Source organism: Plectropomus leopardus, chromosome 17, assembly GCF_008729295.1.
Source record: "Plectropomus leopardus isolate mb chromosome 17, YSFRI_Pleo_2.0, whole genome shotgun sequence".
Classification (NCBI taxonomy): domain Eukaryota; kingdom Metazoa; phylum Chordata; class Actinopteri; order Perciformes; family Serranidae; genus Plectropomus; species Plectropomus leopardus.
This window is the reverse complement of record NC_056479.1, coordinates 14,350,196-14,356,195: the sequence shown is the minus strand read 5'-3', so window position 1 is coordinate 14,356,195 and position 6,000 is coordinate 14,350,196.

The following is a 6,000-nucleotide window of genomic DNA, read 5'->3' as shown; positions in this document are numbered from 1 at the left end:
TAGACAATGTATTTACACCTTGAAGAAAGATGTCCGAAAGCTTTCATTGATTTCTAAGGTTTTTCAAGTCCTTTTTTTTGTGAATGACCCATTTATCTGACCTTGTGTATTCCATGTTAATCAGCTGCCCTCACTTATTAGTACCCTTTTCAATGGAAATGAGAGGGGAACAGCCGAGGTACACCCCAAGGCTGTGCATGCTCACCCTGAGCTCAAGAGAAAGGAATGTGTGAATGGTTGATAATTATCAAAGGGCAGAAGTCACTTTGCCTCTACTACCTGGATAGAATGACTATTCACTTTTGTCTTTTACAGACGTTTAGTCTGGTAAGCCTATCTGTCCATGTTGTTCCTGAAAATCTGTGTAATGTGATGAGCTGCATGGACAGTGTCCATCACACATAGTCCAGTTATTTCCTGCCTTTGGCTATGTTCCCAGTTTGCTCTGTCCCACCAGCTGATGGAAGAACAGTGCTCTCTATGATGAGAGTTTGACTGCAGTGGCCTTTTGTCCAGGATGAAGCAGCACTCAGATTTTAAAAGTTGCTTTTCTGACATACCCACGGTCCAAAAGTATCAATTTTACCACTCTTCTTCCTGCCTGACATACACTTAAAATTCTATTTGAATGTGTTCGCTCTCTCTCTCGCTCTCTAGCTCTCTCTCGCTCTCTCTCTCTAATCCTGGTAATTGAAATCTGGTTAAGACAGGAAATTGGAAAACGCACTTCCAAACAGTGCATAACCTGATTATTGTAAAACCAGCATTTACATGAAACTGGTCAGTTATCAGATTTTTCTCATGTGGACTCATCTGTTTAATGCATTTAGTGCTTATTTAGGTTTTTACATACTCAATGGTGGGAAAATGAACTTCTCAGTGACTTGTAACAGTCGCTATAAAAATGTTGTCATTATAAGTGCCTGCAAACCAGGGATATGCTTAATTTGTATCTTTCATATGTCGCATATGTACATAGCATGTGTATGTTGAAACTTTACATTTCAGTTTTCTAATTTTATGTTATGGCAGTGCAGGATTAGGAAAAGGTCATGTTTTGGCTTAAAACACCCAGTTTGGTTGGTTTCGTTTTTATATCCAGAATCATGCATTTGTGCAAAAATGAAAACAAAAAAACACCCCATTTATCCATTACACAATTTCGAGATATCCACTATTTTGTGGATATCTAAAATAGCTATATTTAACCAGTAAGTTTTTGGAATAGATATTTTAAAGGTTTTTCTTATTCTGGATACCTAAAATTAAAATTATACTCAGTAACAATTGGATTGTAGACATCTGAAATGGTACTCTTTCTAATAATTCTATTGCATTGGATATTAGAAAATGAAACTGAGGATATCTGAAGCTGAAAGCTCAATGCACATGAATGGCAAAAATGACCTCATTTATCCTGGGAAGGAATGTCATTTTGGATATCTTAAATTTTTATTTTGACTAGAAAATAATTTAATCACAGATAATATATCCACTCTAGCTATTAAATTTTAAAACGACTTGCCATACTGACATTTCATTAAAAATACCTGCTTTTGTTTGTTGGCCTTGAACAGTCTGCTGCGTCTGCTGACTGGCAGATGTTGCTCCATCCTCTCTTCGTCCTGCTGAAAAACTCAGCTGTTAAAACTGAAACTTTGCCACTTTGGAAATTTTGATATGCTCTGCATGAAATAAAAATGTAACATGATTGCAAACATGTACAATGCCAGCATTTTTTCTGGCCATTAGACTGCTGATAAACAAGAAAAATCCAGGCTGCTTAGTTCTAGGTGTTTCTGCTGGAGCAATACTGCAACAGTCTCCTATTGTTGCAGCTCTGCGTGTTGCATTGGCAGCTCTGACAGCTTTGTTCAGTTGCACATCAGAACAGGCTGTTTGTGCTTTGATGTCTCAGCCTTTGCCTCACCCTTTGCCAACTATGTGCTTCATGTTTTTGAATATTTCAAAAAGTCAATCCTCACTTGAGGTCTTTTGGACTTTCAGGAAATCTTAAGTTGTCTGGCTTTTTTCCCCCAGTTTCCCCTTCTGCTTACAGTAATGCTCAGAGGGTCAGATGTTGAGGTTTCTCCCAGATTGTACATGGGACCCCTTTCGCCTGCAGCACTTTCGGTTTGGAGTTTTTGGCAATGGCTCACAGCATTAGCAGTCTGTGTTGTGTATCTCTTCGGCATGGCTGTTGTGACGCCGGCAGATCAGATGAGGAGTGATGTAACGATTTCTGTCCTCAGTGCAGAGGGATCCTTTGTCAATCTTATGATTCACAGGGTGCAAAATAAGGTCAGGCTTTACTGTTAAGCCTATAAAACATGTACAAGAGCAAAGACTGTACCCTTTAACCCCGTAACCATGATGTGCATGACAATTTGGGTGGCGGTGGCCATTGACAATGTTCAATGACAAATACCATGGCAAAGGTCGAGACAACCTGAAATGGTTGAGCAGTAGGGGAACCTGGTGATGGTTGTAAAATGTTTGACATTTCTGTCTGTATATAGGAGCTCTTATAAACCAGGGCGTTCAAAATATGACACAAACTAGTTCCATGTGTCTGCTAATAAATGGTGTGGCTGTTATCTCTGTAAAACAATGCCAACATGCATGTTTAGTCTGAATCGCAGGGTTAGTTTGTAACATAGCCTGTGGTGAAACACTACAAAATAAGGAATATGACACACACACACACACCCACACACACACACACACACACACAGTAAGTTTAATAAAGCTTTTTTTTGAATTACTTTTTAACATAATTGTTGTATGTGTCAATCACTGTGGTAAATTTTTGCTTCTAAGTTAAAACAATTTTTACATATTATTACAACTAACCCTGACTATGTAGCCACAAACTAGCTTACCTTACAGCTAACAGCTGAAACAGCACTAGCAAGTCCAAGACTCTGCAGCCAGGAACTAGCTTACCTTACAGCTAACAGCTAAAACATTAGCACTAACAAGTCCAAGACTCTGCAGCTAGGAACTAGCTTACCTTACAGCTAACAGCTAAAATATGAGCACTAACAAGTCCAAGACTCTGCAGCCAGGAACTAGCTTACCTTACAGCTAACAGCTAAAACATTAGCACTAACAAGTCCAAGACTCTGCAGCTAGGAACTAGCTTACCTTACAGCTAACAGCTAAAACAGCTAAAATATGAGCACTAACAAATCCAAGACTCTGCAGCCAGGAACTAGCTTACCTTACAGCTAACAGCTGAAACATCAGCAATGACAACTCCCAAAATCTTAAAGCCATGACCTAGCATACCTTGCAATAGTTAGCATTAAAAACTTATGTGTGTTTCTACAAATCAGGCAATACTATTACAAAAAATGAAGTTTAACTAACAAACAAACAAACAAAACACCTTCTTACCCATACACTTAGCTGTGTCTGGCACAGGAGCTACCTCAGCACGAGGACCAAGGACTAAACTGAGCATGTGCAGAGTGAATCAGGTGGTGCTTATATGTGTTCCTGATTGGAGAAATTGAAAGTGTTACAACTCTTCCATGTTACAACAATCCCTAATCTCCCCTGTGTGCCAATTTCAGCACACCACCCTGCAGAGGGCAGTCTATTATCAAACCCAATTGAGGGTTTTGAATATGCTCATAAAATAGAAAAAGATGCATAATCTTCATTCCCTTGACTGTCCTAACTTTTACAAAGAACTCTGAGCTGACAGCATGGTGATAGATATGTGACTTGTAGGTGAAATAACATTAAACCAGAGGACTTTTAAAACTTTTTAAAAGCTGTAACGTCCAATTTCCTTCAGTATTATACACCATGATTTGCCCTCATTTTGGAGTCACCAGTCAGGCTGAGTTAGCTGTGTTGCAAAATTGCTTTGATGCACTCCAACAAGCGCAGTCAGAATTAGGACGCATTCTGTATAAGTCGGTCCCATGAGGAGATACTGAGCTGAAATGTAAAAATGTAACAGATTTGTTGATGTGAAGCTGTGTCTGAGCGTGTGAACAGAAGATTACTCTGTGCGCCTCCTCGCAGTGAATTGAGCGAAGGTGAACAATAGTCACAGTAGCGTTGAGTGTGAAGAATTACCATAATTTTGAGTTACAAAATAGAATTATTGAAAATGTTACAAAGCAGTATGTCATATTTAGTTTTTAAAAACGGAGCTTTAGTTTTGTTGGAGAAACAAGTTGAGCTATAAAGTATACATGAGATGTGATATGATGTGATTTGTCATCTGAAAACTTCATGCTCGGGGAATTCTTTTGGAAAACCTTTAAGATTGAATTTTCACATCATCATAATTTTATTTGATAACCCAGAAGTAAAACAATTTGCATAATAATCTATTATCCGTAAGATAACAATCTGTAAGTGTAATTTATACTGCCAATTTTTTGGGGGGGTCTTTTTTAATGAGAGTAAATAAAAATGTTCCAACACCAACAAAATGTACCCTTGACTTGACTTTTCCCTTAAAACCTTCCAGCCTGATCCCCCCCCTCCTTTGCCTTGCCTAAGATCAATGTTTTCCGGCCTGAAATAAGGAGATTACCCAGGCACACTTTCCCACCCTCCCCCAGCTTTTCAGCATGCTTGCACCGGATCAGGTTCTTCTTCAAATTCTTCCCTGTAACTCATGCTCTTATGCATCCCAATTATGTCTCTTGTGGCTGAGAGAATCAGGTCATTTATGCACTGTAGGATCAAATGTCACCTATAATCACTTTGTCTTTCAGACCATGCAAATAGGTCCACTTAGGCCTGTCTGTGTAAAACAGTTGTCTGCAGGGTCTGATATGGTTTATGAGTCCTTTAAAACCCTTAGTTAATACCGCTGTTGCAAAGTTTTACCACTCTGTCATGTAAAGCTTAATCAGGAAGAACTCAATGTGAGTGAAAGAATATTTTCGTAGCCTACATAGCACAAAAGTCTGAAAAATGGGAATAGTCTTTGGCGTCATATATTTTAAAGGGCAGTATTGAAACCATAGTAGAATAGTGACTCCCCTCTATGACTCCCCTCTATTTCAGTAATGAAAGTAGCTACAGTTACGTCACCCATTGGTTTGTGGACTGCTGTTTTAAAGCCTCGAGTTCGCCATTTTGGCCGTCACCATAATGTTTGTTTTTTTCAGCCAGAAAAAACAAGGGGACAAGGAGACAAGGGGGTGGAGCTGTGGATGAGCAAGGGGTGTATCTCACTTACAAAATGCAGCGACACCATGCAGACAGCCTGTCACTCAAGTTGCCTGCCATAAATATGTGCAACTTTGGACCCTAATAAAATGTAAATGGAGTTATGAAAAAAAAATCAGCCCGCAGATAGAGAGAAAGATTTATGAATAAATGAAACATAAAGACAGTCTTCCTGATTGAATTTATGCTGAGCTTCATCAGTCACATTTGCCTATATATATTATTCTGTATAATATTACATTATATTCTAAAATATTGAGATGAGGCATGAAGAAAAGGCCATTACAAAATAGAATAATTTATTTTAGAGAGCTACCATGAATAGGTCCATAATGTTTCCTTCATGATATACAGTGATGTTCACATTGGAAAATCTGACAGATGATATTTCGGAGCGACTGTCTTAAGTTTTATACACTATATGTCCACCTCCAGCACAGCAATGTCCCATTCAACTTTTGTAAAGAACCAGCAATATTCAAAAGAGTCGTAGAAAACATCTCATCATTAACATATGTATACGTCTGCACGGCGAGCATAAAACACATTTTCAGTCATCATATCAATGTCATGTTACACTGTAACACGTTGAATACACATGAAGTCACACGTCGATCCTCGGTGATGCATTTCATGTACAATACTTGTGTCCTTTTGCTATCAATTATTAAATAACGTTTCTTAAATAAACAGAGATTCACCATGAAGCTAACCAGCCTCGTCAACAAACCAAGATTGGAAAGTATGTCAGCTTTCTTATTTTGATTTTTATAGTCTGTAAGTTTCATGTTGTCTTTT